Source organism: Schistocerca nitens, chromosome 3, assembly GCF_023898315.1.
Source record: "Schistocerca nitens isolate TAMUIC-IGC-003100 chromosome 3, iqSchNite1.1, whole genome shotgun sequence".
NCBI lineage: Eukaryota > Metazoa > Arthropoda > Insecta > Orthoptera > Acrididae > Schistocerca > Schistocerca nitens.
The window spans coordinates 617,521,069-617,544,108 of NC_064616.1; the positions used below are offsets into that span (position 1 = coordinate 617,521,069).

The 23,040-nt window shown below is 43.4% G+C and overlaps 1 protein-coding gene across 1 annotated transcript in view; it reads left to right on the forward strand.

Moving 5' to 3' along the window:
- The window catches only part of LOC126248553 (beta-1,3-galactosyltransferase 5-like), a 334,826-nt gene that overhangs the window by 18,671 nt on the left and 293,115 nt on the right, over window positions 1-23,040 (forward strand). The window contains exon 2 of the mRNA XM_049949631.1: window positions 22,361-22,472. The gene's annotated coding sequence lies outside the window, so the exon portion shown is untranslated. The remainder of the gene's footprint in view (window positions 1-22,360; window positions 22,473-23,040) is intronic.

Here is a 23,040-nt window from a genome sequence, read left to right on the forward strand (position 1 = left end):
TGTATGGTACGCGGCGGAGGATACCCTGTACCACTACTAGTCATTTCCTTTCCTTTTCCACTCGCAAACAGAGCTCCATACGAGCCCTAATTTCTCGAAACTTATCTTTGTGGTCCTTAAGCGCTATTTATCTTGGCGGCAGAAGAATCGTTCAGTAGTCAGCTTCAAATGCCGGTTCTCTAAATGATCTCAACAGTGTTTCTCGAAGAGCACGTCGCCTTTCCTCCAGGGATTCCCGTTTGTGTTCCCGAAGTATCTCCGTAACGCTTGCGTGATGTTCTAGCCTACCAGCAACAAATATAGCTGCCCTCCTCTGAATTGCTTTGATGTCTTCCTTCAATCCGACCTGGTACGGATCGCAAACACTCTAGCAGTACTCAAGAATAGGTCGCACTAGCGTCCTATATGCGATCTCCTTTACAGGTAAACCACTCTTTCCTAAAATCCTCCCAATAACCCGAAGTCGACTATTCACCTTCCCTACCACAGTTCTCACGTGCTCGTTCCATTTCATGTCTCTTTGCAACGTTACGCCCAGACAGTCAAACGACTTGACTGTGTCAAGCAGGACACTAGTAATACTGTAACCGAACATTACAGGTTTGCTCTTCCTACTCACATGCATTATCTTACATTTCCTCATTTAGAGCTAACTTCCATTGATAACACTAGAAATTTTGTCTAAGCCGTCTTATATCTCCCCACAGTCACTCAACTTCGACACCTTATCATACACCACAGAATCATCAAGCAAACAACCGCGGATTGCTGTCCACCTTGTCCGCCAAATCATTTATGTATGTAGAGAACAACAGCGGTCCTATCTCACTTCCCTGGGGCACTCCTGACGATACCCTTGTCTCTGATGAACACTCAGCGTCGAGGACAACATATTGCGTTCTAATACTTAAGAAGTCTTCGAGTCACTCACATATGCAGGGTGTTACAAAAAGGTACGGCCAAACTTTCAGGAAACATTCCTCACACACAAAGAAAGAAAATATGTTATGTGGACATGTGTCCGGAAACGCTTACTTTCCATGTTGGAGCTCATTTTATTACTTCTCTTCAAATCACATTAATCATGGAATGGAAACACACAGCAACAGAACGTACCAGCGTGATTTCAAACACTTTGTTACAGGAAATGTTCAAAATGTCCTCCGTTAGCGAGGATACATGCATCCACCCTCCGTCGCATGGAATCCCTGATGTGCTGATGCAGCCCTGGTGAATGGCGTATTGTATCACAGCCGTCCACAATACGAGCACGAAGAGTCTCTACATTTGGGACCGGGGTTGCGTAGACAAGAGCTTTCAAATGCCCCCATAAATGAAAGTCAAGAGGGTTGAGGTCAGGAGAGCGTGGAGGCCATGGTATTGGTCCGCCTCTACCAACCCATCAGCCGAGCGAGGTGGCGCAGTGGTTAGACACTGGACTCGCATTCGGGAGGACGACGGTTCAATCCCGCGTTCGGCCATCCTGATTTAGGTTTTCCGTGATTTCCCTAAATCGAATTAGGCTAATGCCGGGATGGTTCCTTTCAAAGGGCACGGCCGACTTCCTTCCCCGTCCTTCCCTAAGCCGATGAGACTGATGACCTCGCTGTCTGGTCTCCTTCCCCAAACAACCCAAACCCTACTCTACCAATCCATCGGTCACCGAATCTGTTGTTGAGAAACGTACGAACACTTCGAGTGAAATGTGCTGGAGCTCCATCGTGCATGAACCACACGTTGTGTCGTACTTGTAAAGGCACATGTTCTAGCAGCACAGGTAGAGTATCCCGTATGAAATCATGGCGGTGAATCGAGGAATTACAGTACATACTGACGAAACTAAAATGAGCTCTAACATGGAAATTAAGCGTTTCCGGACACATGTCCACATAACATCTTTTCTTTATTTGTGTGTGAGGAATATTTCCTGAAAGTTTGGCCGTACCTTTTTGTAACACCCTGTATACTGACAATAAAGTGTCAAATGCTTTCCTGAAATCTAGAAACATGGAATCAGTCTGTTGCCCTTCATCCATAGTTCGCAGCGTACTATGTGAGAAAAAGGCAAGCTGAGTTTCGCACGAGCGATGCCTTCTAAAACCGAGCGAGCTGATTCGTGGACATAGCCTCTCAGTCTCAAGAAAGTTTATTATATTCGAACTGAGAATATGTTCAAGCAATATTTTTCTGTAATTTTGCGGGTCCGTTCTTTTACCCTCCTTATATATTGGTATCACCTGCGCTTTTTCCAGTCGTTTGGAACTTTTTGCTGGGTGAGAGACTCACGATAAATGCAAGCTAGGTTAGGGGCCAATGCCATAGAGAATTCTTTGTAAAACTGAATTGGGATTCCATCCGGACCTGGCGATTATTTTCTTTCAAATCTTTCAGTTGCTCTTCTACGCCAGGGATACTTATTAGTAAGTCGTCCATACGCAAGTCTGTTCGATGGTCAAATGACGATATGTTTGGACGATTCTCCTGTGTGAACGATTTCTTGAATGTGAAAACTAAAACATCGGTTTTCGTTTTGCTATCTTCAACTGCCACACAAGACTGGTCAACACGGGACTGAATTGAAGGCTTAGACCCGCTTAGCGATTTTGCATCGGACAAGAATTTTCTCGGTTTCTCTGACAATCTTTTGCTAAGGTTTGCCGGTTGTAGCTGTTGTATGCTCCGCACACAGATCTTTTCACAGACGCACGAATCTCTACTGAGCTTTGCTTGTCGTCATTTGTGCCTTCTCTTTTGAATCGAGAGTGCAACAGACTCTGCTTCCTCAGCATCTTACGAATTTCGTTATTAAACCATGATGGGTCTTTTCCATCCTTTATCTACTTACTAGGCATATAATTCTGCAGATGACGATTTACAACCTGCTTAAGCTCTGCCATAATTCCTCTACGTCCGTTGTTGTTGTTGTAGTCTTCAGTCCTGAGACTGGTTTGATGCAGCTCTCCATGCTACTCTATCCTGTGCAAGCTGCTTCATCTCCCAGTACATACTGCAGCCTACATCCTTCTGAATCTGCTTAGTGTATTCATCTATTGGTCTCTCTCTACGATTTTTACCATCCACGCTGCCCTCCAATACCAAATATGGGGATCCCTTAATGCCTCAGACCATGTCCTACCAACCGATCCCTTCTTCTAGTCAAGTTGTGCCACAAACTCCTCTTCTCCCCAATTCTGTTCAATACCTCTTCATTAGTTATGTGATCTACCCATCTAATCTTCAGCATTTTTCTGTAGCACCACATTTCGAATTCTTCTATTCTTTTCTCTTCCAATCTACTTATCGTCCATGTTTCACTTCCATACATGACTACACTCCATACAAATACTTCCATAAACGACTTCCTGACACTTAAATCTATACTCTATGTTAACAAATCTCTCTTCTTCAGAAACGCTTTCCTTGCCATTGCCAGTCTACATTTTATATCCTCTCTACTTCGACCATCATCGGTTATTTTGCTCCCCAAATAGCAAAACTCCTTTACTACTTTAAGTGTCTCATTTCCTAATCTAATTCCCTCAGCATCACCGGATTTAATTCGACTACATGCCATTATCCTGGTTTTGCTTTTGTTGATTTTCATCGTATATCCTCCTTTCAAGACGCTGTCCATTCCGTTCAACTGCTCTTCCAAGGCCTTTGCTGTCTCCGACAGAATTACAATGTCATCGGCGAACCGCAAAGTTTTAATTTCTTCTCCCTGGATTTTAATACCTACTCCGAATTATTCTTTTGTTTCCTTTACTGCTTGCTCAATATACAGATTGAATAACATCGGGGATAGGCTACAACCCTGTCTCACTCCCTTCCCAACCACTACTTCCCTTTCATGTCCCGCGAATTTTATAACTGCCATCTGGTTTCTGTAAAAATTGTAAATAGCCTTTCGCTCCCTGTATTTTACCCCTGCCACTTTCAGAATTTGAAAGAGGGCATTCCAGTCAACATTGTCAAAAGCTTTCTCTAAGAGTACATATGCTAGAAACGTAGGTTTGCCTTTTCTTAATCTAGCGTCTAAGATATGGCGTAGGGTCAGTATTGCCTCACGTGTTCCAGTATTTCTACGGAATCCAAATTGATCTTCCCCAAGGTCAGCTTCTACCAGTTTCTCCATTCGTCTGTAAAGAATTCGCGTTAGTGACTTATTAAACTGATAGTTCGGTAATTTTCACATCTGTCAACACCTGCTTTCTTTGGGATTGGAATTATTATATTCTTCTTGAAGTCTGAGGGTATTTCGCTTGTCTCATACATTTTGGTCAGCAGATGGTAGAGTTTTGTCAGGACTGGCTCTCCCAAGGCTGTCAGTAGTTCTAATGGAATTTTGTCTACTCCCGGGGCCTTGTTTCGACTCAGGTCTTTCAATGCTCTGTCAAACTCTTCACGCAGTATCCTATCTCCCATTTCATCTTCATCTACATCCTCTTCCATTTCCATAATATTGCTCTCAAGTACATCGCCCTTGTATAGACCCTCTATATACCCCTTCCACCTTTCTGCTTTCCCTTCTTTGCTTAGAACTGGGCTTCCATCTGAGCTCTTGATATTCCTACAGATGGTTCTCTTTTCTCCAAAGGTCTGTTTAATTTTCCTGTAGGCAGTATCTATCTTACCCCTAGTGAGATAAGCCTCTACATCCTTACATTTGTCCTCTAGCCATCCCTGCTTAGCCATTTTGCACTTCCTGTCTATCTCATTTTTGAGACGTTCGTATTCCTTTTTGCCCGCTTCATTTACTGCATTTTTTTATTTTCTCCTTTCATCAATTAAAGTCAATATTTCTTCTGTTACCCAAGGATTTCTACTAGCCCTCGTCTTTTTACCTACTTGATTCTCTGCTGCTTTCACTACTTCATCCCTCAAAGCTACCCATTCTTCTTCTACTGTATTTCTTTCCCCCATTCTTGTCAATTGTTCCCTTATACTCCTCCTGAAACTCTGTACAACCTCTGGTTTAGTCAGTTTATCCAGGTCCCACCTCCTTAAATTCCCACCTTTTTGCAGTTTCTTCAATTTTAATCTACAGTTCATAACCAATAGATTGTGGTCAGAGTCCACATCTGCCCCTGCAAATATCTTACAGTTTAAAACCTGGTTCCTAAATCTCTGTCTTACCATTATATAATCTATCTGAAACCTGTCAGCATCTCCAGGCTTCTTCTATGTATACAACCTTCTTTTATGATTCTTGAACCAAGTGTTAGCTATGATTAAGTTATGCTCTGTGCAAAATTCTACCAGGCGGCTTCCTCTTTCATTTCCTACGCCCAATCCATATTCACCTACTTCGTTTCCATCTTTTCGTTTCCCTACTATCGAATTCCAGTCACCCATGACTATTAAATTTTCATCTCCCTTCACTATGTGAATAATTTCTTTTATTTCATCATACGTTTCTTCAATTTCTTCGTCATCTGCAGAGCTAGTTGGCATATAAACTTGTACTACTGTAGTACGCGTGGGCTTCGTATCTATCTTGGCCGCAATAAGGCGTTCACTATGCTGTTTGTGGTAGCTTACCCGCACTCCTATTTTTTTATTCATTATTATACTTGCTCCTACATTACCCCTATTTGATTTCGTATTTATAGCCCTGTATTCGCCTGACCAAAAGTTTTGTTCCTCCTGCCACCGAACTTCGCTAATTCCCACTATATCTAACTTTAACCTATCCATTTCCCTTTTTAAATTTTCTAACCTACCTGCCCGATTAAGGGAACTGACATTCCACGCTCCGATCCGTAGAACGCCACTTTTCTTTCTCCTGATAACGACGTCCTCTTGAGTAGTCCCCGCCCGGAGATCCGAATGGAGGACTATTTTACATCCAGAATATTTTACCCAAGAGGACGCCATTATCATTTAACCATACAATAACGCGGCACGTCCATCTTACGGGAACTATAGTAATGTCAGTTCATTGTCTAAGTGAGATGCTAACAACTACTTATCTGCTCTACATAGCAGAAGCACTCTCATAGCCTTCTTGACCGATTTATTAACTTTCGTAACATACTAAAGTAAACGATTAACAAAGAAAACTATGGCGCAATTGAAGTTCCTAATGCGGCAATAAAATTATACGGCAGCAACAGGGCCAAGGTGCAATATGGATGTCAGTACCAAACACACAATCAAACAAAATTGCTATTAGTTATAATTTTGCAACTGTTAACAAGGAGTATTTGCCTCAGATAGCTTGAAGATGGACATCGAGATGAAATAGGCCGATTGCTACTGTATAGTCTATAGCAATAAAACAACATCAATTATAGCGGCAGTCTGGTTCAATATTTTGCTACAATGTCATTAGAAGCCATAGTTTACCGCATGCACGTCAGAAAGACACGACTGCTGCAGTAACGCCTTGCCTAGCTACGTTGCGTATACGGTGCACCAACGCCCTCAGACGGAAACATTTTTATCGAGCCTTACAGTTCTGGAAAACAAAGGTGCACAATGCCCGATGTAGAAGTGATTGTACTGAGAACTGTTTTTACGACGGGGTCACAAACTTGTACTAAGAGTTTTTGAGGACATGATCTTTATGCCATTGACTGTTATAAGTTTTTATTACGCTATTGCAGTTACGGCCTTAGGCCATTGTCAAGTGCTGATATTATGGCTTTAAGCCATGTCAACGTAATGTAAGCTGACACATTTGTATGTCGTTGTCAACACTGTTACATACACTCGTGACGTTGTTACACAGTGCGAGCATACGTATTCAAACATCGTAAAACAACGTAATCTGTAAGTACACCTGTTCTGGTTGTTTTTTGTGGCTAGTGATGGTTTAACGAACATGTGCACTTACAGATTATGTTGTTTTACGATGTTTGAATACGTGTGCCTGCACTGTGTAAAAACTTCCTGGCAGATTAAAACTGTGTGCCCGACCGAGACTCGAACTCGGGACCTTTGCCTTTCGCGGGCAAGTGCTCTACCAACTGAGCTACCGAAGCACGACTCACGCCCGGTCCTCACAGCTTTACTTCTGCCAGTATCTCGTCTCCTACCTTCCAAACTTTACAGAAGCTCTCCTGCGAACCTTGCAGAACTAGCACTCCTGAAAGAAAGGATATTGCGGAGACATGGCTTAGCCACAGCCTGGGGGATGTTTCCAGAATGAGTCTCGGTCGGGCACACAGTTTTAATCTGCCAGGAAGTTTCATATCAGCGCACACTCCGCTGCAGAGTGAAAATCTCATTCTGGACTGTGTAAAAACTTCACGAATGTATTTAACAGTATTGACAACGACACACAAATATCTCAGCTTACATTACTTGACATGGCGTAAAGCCATAATATCAGCACTTCATACTGGCCTAAGGCCGAAATTGCAATAGTGTGCCGGCCGTGTTGGCCGAGCGGTTCTAGGCGTTTCAGTATGCAACTGCGCGACTGCTACGGTCGCAGGTTCGAATCCTGCCTCGGGCATGGATGTGTGTGATGTCCTTAGGTTAGTTAGGTTTAAGTAGTTCTAAGTTCTAGGGGACTGATGACCTCAGATGTTAAGTCCCATAGTGCTCAGAGACATTTTTTTGCAAAAGTGTACTAAAAACTTGTAACAGTCAACAGCGTAAAGATGATGTCCTTCAAAAAATTTCTTATGACTGTACAACAAGTTTGAATTAAGAGTGAACCATGTATCTAACGCTATTCATTTTCCTTGAGACATATTAGTCTCAAATTTATCTACGATAATGTTAGAAACTGAAGAAATGAATTAAAATTTGTGCCACTTGAACCCAGGTCTCCTTGCCTACAAGGATGCGTGCTAGCCATTACAACAGCGCAGCAGTACATGTAACACAGGTGCACGGATTTCCCTAGTCCAATGCCCTCCCTAATACAAACTTCAGTTCATGTCTTCAGCTTATTTTCCCCTTCTTAAATCGTCACTATTGCCGAGGCTCTCCGGTATTGGAATAGCACCCTTAAACCACCCACACCCTTCCACCCACCCACCCACACACATACACACACACACACACACACACACACACACACACACACACTTTGTCAACCTCCCTTTCAATAAACGCAACTTCAGCAGCTTGTGTGCCAACATCTTTCCTCGCTTAATCAACCAGTTTCTCATTTGATCCATGATGCTGACTTCTGCAACCAAAGTTTCTATCAAGTCATCTGTCGTTTGCCGGCCAGCCTGGATGAGGTTTTTAGGCGGTTTTCCACATCCTACTAGTTGACTACTGGGCTGGCCCCCACGTCCCGCCTCAGTTACACGACTCACAGACATTTGCGACACATTCACACTATTTCACGATTTACACTAGACGCAGACAGCTGGGGTACACTGATTCCGTCCTGGAGGGTACGGGGTGGCGGCAGGAAGGCATCTGGCCACCCCTTACAATTAACATGCCAAATCCGGTTAACCGTGGCCTACCCTGCGTAACCGCGTGACAAGGCGCAAGCGATAGAATAGAAGGATGAAGGACACCATCATCGAGTTCCATAGCCACTACGTGTTCGCTTCCAGGTGATAATAGAAACCTTCTGAATATCCGCAGATGACCAGCCTTTGGTTAAACATATGACATCAGCAGAGTTCAAATAGACGTCCAGCCATCCAGGTGGTTTTCGTAAATTGTCTTGGGTGATTCCTTTAACATACACGCGTGTAGCAGCATGGGATTTCCTTTTGAAGTTGTAGTGCATGGCAGTTTATCCAGATTCGGATGCAGAATGATTTATAATCTTACTTCAAAAAAAATTGCTCACCTGAATGGAAGACAGAAAATAAATAAAGCTAAGCTAACTGTGATGGGCGCCATCATGCATGTTCGCCTCGTACTCGTTTTTCATATAGAGCTTTTCATAGTTTATCCGGGCAATCTGCGAGCCACGTCACAATACTCTCTTTCTATGTTTATGAACTATAGGAGTCATTTCTGCATAAAACGGCCCAACCACTTTCAGTTTTCCTTGTCGGCTTAGAGATATGTCAAACCTTGTCAAGTCTGTGAACTCACAAGGAAAACTACGCTATCTGATGAGAAGACTCCGGAGCAGGGAGGAGAAGATTAGTGTTTAACGTCCCGTCGGCAACTAGGTCATTACAGACGGAGCACAAGCTCGGTTTAGGGAAGAATGGGGAAGGAAATCGGGCGTGCCCTTTCAAAGGAAATATCCCAGCAATTGCCTGGAGCGATTTAGTAAAGTATCCGGATAGCTATCAGTGGACATCAATAGTGTGCCCATCCTGGCTTGAACTCTGCTGGGGACACCTTCAATGAGGTGTCAAAACGTCTGCAGAGGAATGGCAGCCCATTCTTGCTCAAGAGCAGAGAAGGCAGGGAAACTGGACGCCGGGATCTACAGCGAGATGGACGTTCTGCCTCCTCACAAAGGTGTTCCATTGGATTCAGTTAGGGGCTCTTGTCAGGCTATTGCGTTTCAGGAAAGTTATTAACCACAAAATGTTGCCCCATGCTGATTTATGACAGTCATGGTTATATAATCAGCTATTGTCTTCACACTATTTCTCTACTGTACACAGGACACAATGCTGTAAAATGTGTTCATATCCTTCCAGAATTAGCTTTTTCTCAAAAGCAATAAAGAGATCCAGTTTTGTCCATGAAAAACACTGCAATACTGTAACACCACCACCAGCGTACTTCGCTGTTTGCACTACACATGAAGGTATGTAACGTTCTCCAGGCGTTCGTCAAACTCAAACTCAGACCCTACCAGTGTACTGCCACAAGGTATAGTGCGGTTCGTCACAAAATCACCCGTTTCCAGCCATCCGCCGTCCAGTGGTGTTGCTGTTCACACCAATTCGACTGTCGCTCAGTACTGACTACAGGAATGTGGGGCTTATGACGAGCTGCTTAACCACTGCCTTCCACTCTTTTTAACTTCTTATGCACAGTCATTGTGGGCGACAGCCTGAAGCACATTGGAATTCATGAGTGATTCCTTTCGCTGATTTCATGTGATTTTTGCAATCGTCCTCCGCAATATTCGACGACACCTGTCCGTCAGTAGATGAGGTGTGCCTGGTCTCGGTTTAGCCACGATTGTTACTTCAAGCTTCCACTACACAGTTATATCACCAACAGTCGACTTGGGCGGCTTTGTAAGGCTTGAAACTGCCATAACGGTTTTGTTATTCTGCTGAAATCCAATGACTATTCCACGTTCGAAGTCACTGAGCTATCCTAACTGACCCATTCTAGCCGGCCGCTGTGGCCGAGCGGTTCTAGACGCCTCAGTCCAGACCCGCGCTGCTGCTACGGTCGCAAGTTCGAATCCTGCCTCGGGCATGGATGTGTGTGATATCCTTAGGTTAGATAGGTTTAAGTAGTTCTAAGTTCTAGGGGACTGATGACCTCAGATGTTAAGTCCCATAGTGCTTAGAGACATTTGAACCATTTTTTGATCCATTCTGCTGTAATTGCTTGTCTATTGCAAACACAATAGCTCCTCCCCTCCTTCACCTTATTTTACACGGGCGAATCCACCTTTCATGACATCTGGTCGTCAATTCCGCGTTACTTAGAAGTGTCCGGGTACTTTTGGTCAGGTAGTTTATAAGTGATTGGGCCCGCTTAAGCAGAGGAAAGGACTGCAGCGATTTACAGGCATAAACAGAGAAACAGAGTCTACAAATACGGCAGGCAGGTTGCTCGGTATTCTACTGATAACTATCAATCGTTATCTTAAATACAAAATTGTTAAGGGTTTTGTGGCCACTTGTTGACACATTGCCTGTTGGCTTCTGTCTCGAGATCTTCGGCCGACGTACGTCTGAAGAATTTTCGGACGTTTCACCAGCACGAGTGACTGGAATTGTCAAAGTTTCACCCTCCATTACTGGTGGTGGACTGGAGCTGAGCTCACAGCCGCAGAACTGGCGCGCCAGCGTCCAAGGGCTGGGCTCCTCCGCGGTCATTTCCGGGGCGGTTCTCTTGCCACCTGCGACGGTTGTTCGCTGCAGCACGGAAAACCAGGATCTGTTTATCTTGAGGCCTTCTTCTTTCTTGTTGGATCTGGTCTCGTGTTTGTGTATTTCTATAGCTTCCCTGAACAGGTGCGTGTGATAGTTCTTCTCTACAGCCAGAAATTCTGCGTCGGCGAATTTTACTACGTGGTCGGTCTCAAACAGTGCGTGCTCTGCCACGACCGATTTCTCCACCTGCCCCAACCTGCAACATCGCTTATGTTCTGTAATCCTGGTGTTGATTGATCTTCCAGTCATTCCCACATGAACGCGTCCGCATGTGCATGGTATGAGGTATACTGCCGACATTGCAAGTGGGTCCCTTTGCTCCGTTGCCGATCTGAGACGCTCTTTGATCTTCTTTATAGGTTTGTAAATAGTCTTTACACCGTGTTTGCGCTGTATACGGCCGATGCTGTCCGTCATTCTGGGCATGTATGGCAGAAAGGCCGTACCCACCATTTCTTTTCTTGATTTGACACTTCGCCGAGTATCTAGCTCTGCTATACTTCTATTATAACTTGTGGAGTAACCATTGCTCCTCATAACACTTTCCAGGTGTCGCAATTCGCGTCTGAGGTGCTGCGGCTCACATATTCGTCTTGCTCGCGTTACGAGCATATTAACCATGCCACCTTTCTGGCTCGGGTGGTGATGTGATAGTTTACGCGGGTATCGGTCCGTGTGTATCGGTTTTCGATAGACTCTGTGTCCCAGATTTTCGCCATCTTTTGTGACCAGCACATCTAGAAATGGTAGCTTTTCTTCCTTTTCTACTTCCATGGTAAATTTTATGTTGGCATGGAGGCTGTTCAAGCGCCTCAGGCAGTCACTGAGCTGTACTTCACCATGGCTCCACACAACAAAGGCACCACCGACGTATCTGTACCACACCTTAGGTTTACAAGGTTCCAAGTCCAGTGCTTGTGCTTCGAAATGTTCCATGAAGAAGTTGGCCACCATTGGACTAAGAGGGCTAGCCATGGCGACGTCTTCCCACTGTTCATAGAAGTTACCATTCCACATAAACTCTTAATTCCGTAAAATAATTGGTATTTTGTGAGAATATTGACCGAAAATTTTCTTTCATGCCATAATCATTCACAGTAACAACAATAACAACCCTACTTCTAACAAAGAAAACAGTCTATTACGAACTCACTTTTCACTTAGATCCGTCCTGGTGATTCTTCAGTAAATCAAAAATCCCCTATAACCTAGAACTACTTAAACTTAACTAACCTAAGGACATCACACACATTCATGCCCGAGGCAGGATTCGAACCTGCGACGGTAGCAGTCGCGTGGTTCCGGACTGAAGCGCCTAGAACCGTTCGGCCACCGCGGCCGGCGATCGGTAACAGGTCCCAGAAGCTTACAGAATAGCAACTTCGGATAAAGTGCCGAAAATGAAGTCACTACCATACCAACCTACCGCATCGATCGGTATGAACGATACAGAATAGGGCCCTAGGAGAGGCGCTGCAGGCGATGCTCTGTTATTAGCAAAGGCACTCGCGTCGGCCATCTGCTGCCATAGGTCATTAATGCCAAATTTCGCGCACTCTCCTAACGGATACGTTCGTTGTACGTCCCACATTGATTTCTGCGGTTAATTCACCCACTGTTGCTGGTCTGTTAACACTGACAACTCTACAAAAACGCCGCTACTCTCGGTCGTTAAGTGAGGACCATCAGCCACTGCATTGTCCGTAGTGAGAGGTAATGCCAGAAATTTGGTATTCTCATCACACTCTTGATACTTTGGATCTCTAAATACTGAATTCCCTAACTATTTCCGAAATAGAATATTCCACGCCTCTAGCTCAAACTACAATTCCGCGTTCGATGTCTGTTAATTCCCGTCGTGCTGCCATAATAACGCCTGACACATTTTTACATGAATCATCTGAGTATAAATAACAGTTCTGTCAATGCACTGCCCTTTTATACATCGCGTACGCCATACTGCAGCCATCTGTATATGTGCATATCGCTCTCCCACGACTTTCGTCATCTCATTACATATCTGTACCGACTTTTATAAGCGGCAGTCAAATGAAAACGACACAAATGGAAAAAAGTAATTGAGCTGTTTGTTATTTCAAAAGTAATCGTCACAATTGTTTATACATTTATGCCATTGTGAGACAAGACCGCCAATGCCTTGATGGAAAAATGTTTGCAATTGCCTCACAAACCATGATTATACCCAGACGTGCACCCCTTGGTCCGACGCAAATCGACGGCCACGAATGTCTTGCTTCAGGGTTCTAATAATCTGGATTGTATGGACGGGACCAAATGTTGCCAAGGTCGTAGCCAAGTCCACTGCAGAATATTCTATGGGGTTTCGGGATTGGAGCCGGATCATGTTGAATTCTTGCCTCAGCAATTCGGCTGGCAACTGTTCAGCCATCTGAATGTCCGCCACTGGAGACTGTTAGTTCATAGTGTCGGCTTTATAGCAAAAATTGGCACGGAGACGCATGTCCACTGGCGGCTTTCACAAATGGCTCAAATGGCTCTGAGCACTATGGGACTCAACTGCTGTGGTCATCAGTCCCCTAGAACTTAGAACTACTTAAACCTAACTAACCTAAGGACATCACACACATCCATGCCCGAGGCAGGATTCGAACCTGCGACCGTAGCAGTCGCACGGTTCCGGACGGCGCGCCTAGAACCGCGAGACCACCGCGGCCGGTGCGGCTTTCACAGGAACGTCGTTTATCATTGCAGAAGTTTCGATGGGAAGTCCTTACGCATACTCAAATACAGTTCCGATCTCTTCTCATGAGATTTACATACACTCCTGGAAATGGAAAAAAGAACACATTGACACCGGTGTGTCAGACCCACCATACTTGCTCCGGACACTGCGAGAGGGCTGTACAAGCAATGATCACACGCACGGCACAGCGGACACACCAGGAACCGCGGTGTTGGCCGTCGAATGGCGCTAGCTGCGCAGCATTTGTGCACCGCCGCCGTCAGTGTCAGCCAGTTTGCCGTGGCATACGGAGCTCCATCGCAGTCTTTAACACTGGTAGCATGCCGCGACAGCGTGGACGTGAACCGTATGTGCAGTTGACGGACTTTGAGCGAGGGCGTATAGTGGGCATGCGGGAGGCCGGGTGGACGTACCGCCGAATTGCTCAACACGTGGGGCGTGAGGTCTCCACAGTACATCGATGTTGTCGCCAGTGGTCGGCGGAAGGTGCACGTGCCCGTCGACCTGGGACCGGACCGCAGCGACGCACGGATGCACGCCAAGACCGTAGGATCCTACGCAGTGCCGTAGGGGACCGCACCGCCACTTCCCAGCAAATTAGGGACACTGTTGCTCCTGGGGTATCGGCGAGGACCATTCGCAACCGTCTCCATGAAGCTGGGCTACGGTCCCGCACACCGTTAGGCCGTCTTCCGCTCACGCCCCAACATCGTGCAGCCCGTTTCCATCGGTGTCGCGACAGGCGTGAATGGAGGGACGAATGGAGACGTGTCGTCTTCAGCGATGAGAGTCGCTTCTGCCTTGGTGCCAATGATGGTCGTATGCGTGTTTGGCGCCGTGCAGGTGAGCGCCACAATCAGGACTGCATACGACCGAGGCACACAGGGCCAACACCCGGCATCATGGTGTGGGGAGCGATCTCCTACACTGGCCGTACACCACTGGTGATCGTCGAGGGGACACTGAATAGTGCACGGTACATCCAAACCGTCATCGAACCCATCGTTCTACCATTCTTAGACCGGCAAGGGAACTTGCTGTTCCAACAGGACAATGCACGTCCGCATGTATCCCGTGCCACCCAACGTGCTCTAGAAGGTGTAAGTCAACTACCCTGGCCAGCAAGATCTCCGGATCTGTCCCCCATTGAGCATGTTTGGGACTGGATGAAGCGTCGTCTCACGCGGTCTGCACGTCCAGCACGAACGCTGGTCCAACTGAGGCGCCAGGTGGAAATGGCATGGCAAGCCGTTCCACAGGACTACATCCAGCATCTCTACGATCGTCTCCATGGGAGAATAGCAGCCTGCATTGCTGCGAAAGGTGGATATACACTGTACTAGTGCCGACATTGTGCATGCTCTGTTGCCTGTGTCTATGTGCCTGTGTTTCTGTCAGTGTGATCATGTGATGTACCTGACCCCAGGAATGTGTCAATAAAGTTTCCCTTCCTGGGACAATGAATTCACGGTGTTCTTATTTCAATTTCCAGGAGTGTATTATTGGAACCCTGAAAGAAGACATTCGTGGCCGTCGGTTTGCTTTGGATGAAAATGTGTAGGCCTGGGTACAATCAATGCTTTGTAGGTGACTGGACAATTACTCTTTCCTTAAAGGATTTTAAGTCCACCTATAAGGTGCGACGGGCAGAGGTCCACGCTTTCAGTGCGGATGCACACGAAGCCTGATCTCTCGGAGGAATCCGAAATGGCGAGTAAGGGGTTGATGGGTAGGTGACGTTACGCTTGTAGTGTGCAACAAAATGGGAATTTGGGGTGCATGCGAAGCGTGCTAGGATGGCTGAGGCAGTTAAGGCGACCGCTCGCATTAAGCGGAGTTCGAGTCAGAGTCCGGGTCTTACGCAACTTTTCACCTGCTGCCGTTGATTAATTTCAATGTCTGAATGCGGCTAATGTCAGTGAAGACCTTAGAATATCATTTGCATTTGACTGTTCCTTATACATTGCCATCCACAGAAAAATAACTATAGCGAATTTCACTATACACATACAGGATAACAATGCTTTTTGCTTAGTCACTGCAACAACTTTCGGCATCTACATAGATCTCTATACTCCAAAATCCACCTTACGGTGTGTGACGTAAGTGTTCTTCTGGTACCATTGGAATCTTCCACCTTTGCTGTTCCTATCGCTCGGGAAGAAAAGGCTGACGATAATTCTAATTATAAGTTCAAACTCTGCGAATTTTACAGGTATGGCGATTTCGTAAGAAGTATGTGATTGTAAGTCATTCTTTCTCAGCTCTTCTTGGGACTTACGCTCTTGTAATTTTAACGTAAATCTTTCCGTTTTGCATAACTGCACAACACCTATTTTGCAACGTCTGCCACTGGTGTTGGACGAGCATATCCTTGACGTTCTCGTGCTTTCTAAATGAACGTATGACGAAACGTGCTGCTCTTCTTTGAATCTACTCCATCTCCTCTATCAACTGTGCCTGTTAATGGTCTCAGACTGATGCGCGATGCTTCGGGTACGATCGAAATAGGGATTTGTAAGCTATCTCTTTCGTTCACGGATACATTTCCTCAGGACTGCTTCAATGGATCTCAGTCTGGCGTCTACAGTCAGTTTTATTTGGTCGTTCCACGTCTGGTGGCTCTGGACGGTTACTCCAGATATTTCAGGTTTGTTACTGTCTCCGGTGACTTATCACCAGTAGTATAATCATACAGTAATAAGGGCTCAGATATTGATGTTTTTGTCTGATGCAATTGGCTAGAATTAAGTGGCCATTACCAAGAGGTCCGTGGATCATACCCACTCACTACTACCAATTGCAACGCATCGAGGATGTGCGATACAGGGAGGGGGGATGGAGACTGGGTGGTACTTAACCTTGGGGCTGGTTTGCTTGGACACAGTGGTTCCCGAGTGGAAAGCCGCTGAGCTCTTACCAAAATTTATTTTAGCACCAAAGCAAACAGTACAGACATCACTACTTGAGCAATACAGGAAAAGAAATACATAATTTATAAAAGCTCTTTCTAACAAAACAAAGCATATGAATTCTTCTTCTTCTTCTTTCGATTTCGGCCATCTTTGGACCACGTTCAACAATTCACTTGCCCGGCTTTTTGATCTTTTTTCTCTCTTCCCAATATTTCCTCATCATTTTCGAATGGTTCCTCCTCCGCTCTTCCGACCATTTCCTGTTATTATTCTTTAGTTTCGTTTCTTCTGGAAAACACTTAATTTCGTTCACTATTTGTCTAAACTTTTTCCTGTCCCTGATTGACTCACGGGTGACATTAAAATAGGCCAAATCCTTTTTCACCATCTGTATCCATTTATTGTTGGTTTTTTCGTTCCTGTTACTATGTTCAAACACTTTTCTTGTTAGTCTGTTTCCATCCATCCTCGACAGGTGACCATAAAACGTTAGTCTGCGTTTACGCATTGCATCACTCACTTTCTCAATAGTTTTGTATATTTCCTTATTACTCTTTAGCTTGTACTCTTCTCCAATCTTTCTCGGTCCTAATATTTTTCTCAAAATTTTCCTTTCTTTCCTTTCCATGTTTTCTATTTCCCCCTTTTTGTTAAGAGTTAGGCACTCCGATGCATACAGGCATTCTGGTCTAATGACAGTTTTATAATGTCTTAATTTAGCTTGAATCGAAATGTTTTTTTTGTTATATATGTCTTTGGTTTTTTGAAAAGCAAATTCCATTTTCCTTGCTCTCGCCTGGTTTGCACTCTTGTCTAAACCATTCACTTGGATTATTTCACCTAAATACTTAAATTTTTCTACTCTCTTAATATTGCCGTATTTAGTAATAAGATTTTTCTTGTTATTTCTATGATTAGACATATACACGGTTTTTTCAAATGAAATCTGCAGTCCAGCTCTGTCCGAAACTTCTTGTAGTTCCTCCAAGTAATTCTGAGCTATTTCTTCGTTTTCTGTAATTATTGCCAGATCGTCTGCAAAAGCTAAACAGTCCACTTCTATTTTTTCTTTTTTTGTTCCAATTCTGATGTCATTCTTGGTGCCTTTGAGTTCTTCTTTCCATATTCTCAATATCTTTTCCAGTACGCAGTTGAAGAGGATTGGGGATAAACCATCACCTTGTCTAACACCTGTTTTAATTTCGAACTTCCTTGAAATTTCACCCATAAATTTAACTTTGGCCTTACTGTTTGTTAGCGTCTGTTTGATAATTTGAATTGTTTTCTTATCGACCCCAAATTCTTCCAATACTTTCAGTAGTGTTTCTCTATCTACCGAGTCGTATGCTTTTTTGAAATCTACAAATACTATTGCAAATCTCTGGCCTCTTGAGATTCTGTAACGAATTAGTGTTTTCAGGTTAAATATTTGTTCAACACAGGATCTACCTTGTCTAAAACCTGCTTGATATTCATCTATTTTTTTATCCAGAACTGGCTCCACGATTTGAAGTAATTTCCTTGACAAAATTTTGTATCCTACTGGTAGTAGCGAGATCCCTCTATAATTATTAACATTCATCTTATCCCCCTTTTTGTGTAGTGGGTGTATCAGGGCACACTGCCAGTCTTCAGGAATTCTTTCTTCGTCCCAGATCTTCTTAAACATATGTTCCAAAACTTGTGGGAGGTTGGTATCCATTATTTTTAGGATTTCTGGTACTATGGAGTCTTCACCTGGGGCTTTATTGTTTTTTAGACTGTGTATTATGTGTTTTATTTCTTCAGCGTCTGGAGGTTTTGACTCGGTATTAGTATTTCGGTGGTTTTCAAAACTCATTTTATCTTTGGGGGGTTCACAATTTAGTAGATTCTCGAAATATTTTGCTAATATTTCACAATTTGTCTTGTTTGTCAAACCTAGCTTGTTCTCTTCATCTTTAAAACATAAATTTGGGGATTGGTATTTGGTTAGCTGTTTTCTAAAAGTTTTGTAGAAATCTCTAGAATTATTTCTTTTAAAGTCTTCCTCAATCTGTTCTAGGTTATCCTGAAATTGTCTTCTTTTTTTATTACGGAAAAGCTTAGCTGTTTCTCTTCTCTGGATTTTAAAATTGTCAAGATCTTGAGGATCTTTTGTGGAGTTCCATTTCTGCCACAATTTCTGTCTCTTCTCCAGGTTCTCATCACATTCATTGTCCCACCATGGATGTCTTCTTACTCTTTTCACGAGACAATTTTCTTTTGCTATTTCAACTATTTCGTTTTTGATCTCCTCCCATCCCGCTTCCTTATTTATTGTGGATATGCCATCGCTATCTTTGTGCAATGCTCTTTGAAACCGTTGTTTAATTTCTTCATTTTTTAAAGTTTCTGTGTTATATTTTGGAATTTTGTAAAAGGTTTTCTTCTCTTTTCGAAATGGGAGTGGTCTGAATTTAATCGTAGTCAAATAGTGGTCTGAATCAACATCAAGGCTTTTCAGCACTTTAGTGTTTTGAATTTCTTCTTGACAATGAAGTGAGATAGCCACATGGTCAATTTGGAATTCTCCGAGAAGTGGATTTGGTGATCTCCATGTTTTAGTTTTTCGGCTCAGCTTTTTGAAATGTGTTGTCATTATTTTCAAGTTGAAATGCCTACATACCTCTATAAGCCTTTCTCCATTTTTTGAAGTTCTTTTGTGACCTGGGAAGAGGCCTACTGTTCCATGGTATTTTTTCTCCCTTCCTATTTGTGCGTTAAAATCGCCTACTAACATTTTGGTGTTCTTCTTTGAGCACCTATCCAGTTCCATTTCAAGTATCTCCCAAAATTCTTCAACTTTCTCCGGGTTATTTTTGTTGTCCTGGTTTATGGGTGCATGGCAGTTGATTATAGAGTATCCTTTGTTTTTACATTTAATCTCAAGAATGGATAGTCTCTCAGAACTCGAGTAGAAGTTAGTAACTGAATCTAAAATTGAGTGATGTACCAGAAATGCTGTTCCCAGGTATGGCATTTGTTTCATTAAGATTTTACCTGGTTTTCCTTTAAATAAACGATAGTTTTCAAAATCTAAAGCAGTTTCATCTAAAAACCTTGTTGCTTGCAATGCACATATTAAAATTTCTTTCTGGTTCAGCTTTTCAATCAATAATTTCAATTTTCCTACTTTAATTAGAGAGTTTACATTTAGGGTTGCAAACATAGTTGCTTTCTTAAATTTCAGTGTTGAGGGCTGCATACATGTTGGTCGGGGTCCTCCAAAATCCTTTGACCCCTTTGCATTGTTTCTACGAACAACGGAGGATTTGCCATTCGGTCTACCTCTTGGAGTAGTGTCTATCTTTGACGACGTTCCCATCTTTCTAACAAAACAAAGCATATGAATTATTAATTCCAGATAACAATACAATTAGAGCTCTTAGGTTAGGAAAACAGGTTTCATTTAAATCTGTGCATGTACTAAATTTATTGACATAAGTGGATTCTGGACAATTACTCTTTTCTTAAATGAGTTTAAGTCCATTTATTCCAGAGAGGCACCTCAGTTCAATCTCTGCCTAACGTTGCAAATTATTTTTTTAGAATTCTTTATCCCAAATGGCCGTGATTGACCAGTAAGACAGTCAAATTTTAAATTAAAAGAAAAATATCATAGCATAAAACAAGCGGGTGTTACTGACCACCATGGCTAACCAGTAGACGAGAAAAATTTAAATATTTAAAGCAAATAACACGACATTGAGCAAGTGGCCATCATTAACCAACAGCTAATCTACTTTCACAGAACAAGACGCAATTTTACTGAGAGAACTCTCGTGGGTAACTGGTAGCATGAGTATATGAATAACTAAATATTCTTTAACCAAGAACGGTCGTAACTGACCAGTAAAGAAACAATTACATGACATATTTAAAAACAGTATAACACAGCTTTAAACAAGTAACCATTACTGTCCAGCAGCTAAATTACTTATACAATACCAGGCATGGTTTTACTGAGAGAAGGCCCAAAAACGATTGGCAGTGTGAGCATATGATTGAGCACGTATAGGCAAGTACGGCAGTAATTAACCAGTAATAGAAAACAATTGGATTAAATATTTAGAAGCAAAATAGCACGGCATTAAACAATCGGGCGTTATCAATCAACAGTTACGCCACTAGCACAATACCAGGAGTAATTTTACTGAAATAGCGCTCGTGAGCAATTAGCAATTTGAATATGTGAATATGCAACTTTTCAGAAAGAAGATGGGTCGTAACTGACCTGCAAAAACAGTCAAATCTAATCTTTATAATAAATATAACATAGTATTAACAAAGCGGACATTTTTGACCAACAGCTAAGCAATCCAAGCTTACGAGTTGAAACGGCTCTGACTGGGCGATGGCAAACACCAAACCATTTAAGGGTATTGAGACTGGAGTATTCTTGAAGCAACAAGAACGGTCGCAATGAGTTAAGGGAGGCCAGGAAAATTTTAAACATCACTTTTCTGTAACAACATGGCCGTGCATAATTAAGGGAAAAACCATAACGATACAGTTAACCACAAGTATGTTAATTCTCACTGAGCAAAGCGCAACAGACTTAAGAATACAGAACAGCTTCAAAGAATAGATATGTGAGCTTTTCATAGTCACCGAACGGTACTCATACAAGGCACGCGAAACTTTCAATCAGCTTACACTTAGAGAAAGGTGCCGTTTTACGACATCTTTTCCAATTGCCAATGCTTCCGCAGACTGCACAAGGTAATTTCATGATATGGTCAAATCACACAGAACACTATAACAGACATAAAGATACAATTGGATACAGCATAATTGAAGTCGCACGCCTGCCACAAGGCCACGTTAACAAGAAACTGTGTACACATCTGCGATCAACATAAACTCTCAGTCAGATCAGTGCCTTTCAGAATTTCAACACTTACTTATGCGTAGGAAAACAGAGCACACAACACACACTCGTCTTCGCGCCATCCCCACCCCCCTTCCTGCCCCCCCCCCCCCCTCTCCAGCAGCCCACCCTCCGCGCCGCCGCCACACAGCCCAAGGCACAAAGCAGACAGTCTCAAACACAGAGCAAAGTTACGGCGTGCTGGGCGAAAGTCAAGGAACGCGTTTATACAGTTCGGGAATACTGGCTGTAGTTCCACAGGCAAGGCATACGCAAAGCCAGATCGCACCAAACCCGTTTCCACGGCCACAACCAAGTATCAATAGACTTCGCGCTCTGCCGCATACGCTTCCGCTGACAGCGGCCACCCGTCTCTCGCGCGCAGTACTGCCGCTACGGGCTTCTACCCAACACCGATCCGTGCACTCCGTTGACTCTGCCAGCCGCCTCTGTCTGTCACACATCAGATCTCACTCCAAACTCACTCCTCAGCCCCGCGGACCGCCCCCTCTGGCCTGCAGCCACACGTAAATATCTTTGCGCGTCGGAGTCTACCGCGGTCCAAAATCGATGAGCACGCATCAATATCGTTTCCCAAGGAACGCCCCATTACTTATGAAATTTTCAACGTCTCAGTCTTGGGGAGGCATCTCTCGCGGTGTCCAACACACAATTCATTCAATGTTGGAAATTATTAGTCAAAAAAATGGCAATTTTCCTATCTCACTGTGATATTCAACTGTATAATAAGATGTTTATTATTGGAGAAAACAATATTTTCTGATTCCTAATTAACTATAAAACTCTGTCTCTTGTATTCCAGTTTTCCACACCCAGCCAGTCAGTGGTGTCCTCTGCGACGCTCTGCGGTGTGCATTACTGCTTGACAGCTGTTTGGATCACCGCCAGCTGCTACTGTTTCTGCCTTCTGTTTGGTACGTCGCTGCTGTTTGACCCAACAGCTTTTTATATTGATTATTTCTTCGCTTCAAAGTGCTTTTGTTTTATCTGTAATGATTGTTGCTTTGTGTGACATAATGAGAATACCGAACAATGACGTACACTATGTTGACAAAACTTTGTTTATAGTTTTTATAGACTATGACAAAGTTTTTGTCGGATTGGTTAGACGAATTGTGAGAAATTATGGAAGAGAAAGTAGTGCCAGCCCATTTACTAAAAAGCCTCAACCATGAACAAACATAGAGATAGAGACAAACGTACAAAAAAAAAACTAATAATTCTAAACCAAAGTATTAAGACGAAAGTAGCCCTTACCACCTACGTTACATGACTTTTATACTGACGATGTCATTCTTAACTATAAAAAAAATTCTTAGCTGGGAAAAGGGCTAAATAGCTTTAGAAGTCGGTCTAGGATCTACACTTAATAAAAAAACTATAATTTTAAAATATCTTTACATTAAACTGAAACACAACTATTCACCGGAAAACGATTGACAAGAGCAAATACACTGGTGTGAAAGACTTAATGCACAAAGG